Consider the following 1,486-nt stretch of genomic DNA (forward strand, 5'->3'; position numbering starts at 1 on the left):
GTAGTGTAAATATCATTCGTATATGTGTTTATGTATACCTGTATGTATTAAATAGTTATGTATATTCTTTATGTATACACGAATTTATGTTTATGTATTATATAAATATACAGAATTCTGAAGAAAAAATTAGCTACTTTTAGAATATATATTAAGAAAAACCTAAATATTCCTTTATATACATACGTAAATAATATATATATATATATATATATATATATATATATATATATATATATATATATATATATATATATATATATATATATATATATATATATATATATATAAACAAGAGCTTAAAGGTTCAAAATCAATATAAATCTAACTAAAGGTTTCTCTGTAATCTTTTTAAATAGAATCTAAACACGTCAACTATTAATATAAACAAGCAGAATCCATCACAGTCGAACAGAACCTAAGTTTAAGGAGTCGGATCCCACAAGAAGGGATTTAATATTTCAGGGGAACCTTTAACAGAGTTTAAAGAATCCATTAAATCCTGAAGAAGTGTTTGGTAAATTACGACAAGATGTACAGACAGTTTTAGAACTCTTGGGAGACCTTTAGGGAGGCGCGTGTATATGTTATGGCCTCTCATTATTGACATGTGGGTGAGGGGAGGGGAGGGTGAGGGGGAGAGAAGGTGAGGAGGGTTGGAGAGAGGTGGAGGGGCTGGAGGGTGAGAACCGAAGGGAAGGGGTGGAGGGTGAGGAAGGGAAGGTGAGGAGGACAGCCTTGCTTCATTGTCTAGGCGTCACCACCACCACACACTACCTGTCACTATCATCACCACCCGTCACCACCACCTGTCATCATTCCTTCTACACACACACACACACACACACACACACACACACACACACACACACACACACACACACACACACACACACACACACACACACACACACACACACACACACACACACACACACAAGCGCAAAGATAAACAAAGAAAAACTAATCCCTCCATTAACATCTTCCTTCTCCTCCTCATTCTCCTTTCCCTATTCCTTTCCTCTTCCCCAACCTTCTCCCTCTCCACCGTCTTCCTCCTCTCCACCATCTTCCTCCTCCTCCTCTCCACCGTCTTCCTCCTCCCTCTCCACCGTCTTCCTCCTCCTCTCCATCGTCTTCCTCCTCTCTCTCTCCACCGTCTCTTTCTTCCTCCTCCTCCCTCCACCGTCTCTCCTCCTCTCCACCGTCTTCCTCCTCCTCCTCCATCGTCTTCCTCCTCCTCTCTATCGTCTTCCTCCTCTCACACAGACCGCCACTCATTATGCCTTGTTCACTATGCTAATTGTGAGACTCAAGGCGATTAATGCAAGACCATGAAAACACGACCCAGCGCACCAACTTCCCAGCGCACAACTCCCAGCACTCTCTCCTAGCGCCCAACTTAGCACTCTCCCAGTGCACCAACTTCCCAGCACTCTCTCCTAGCACTCTTTCAGCGCACAAACTTCCCAGCACTCTTTGCCAG

This window comes from Homarus americanus, unplaced genomic scaffold (assembly GCF_018991925.1).
Source record: "Homarus americanus isolate GMGI-L3 unplaced genomic scaffold, GMGI_Hamer_2.0 scaffold18459, whole genome shotgun sequence".
In the NCBI taxonomy this organism is placed as follows: Eukaryota; Metazoa; Arthropoda; class Malacostraca; order Decapoda; family Nephropidae; genus Homarus; species Homarus americanus.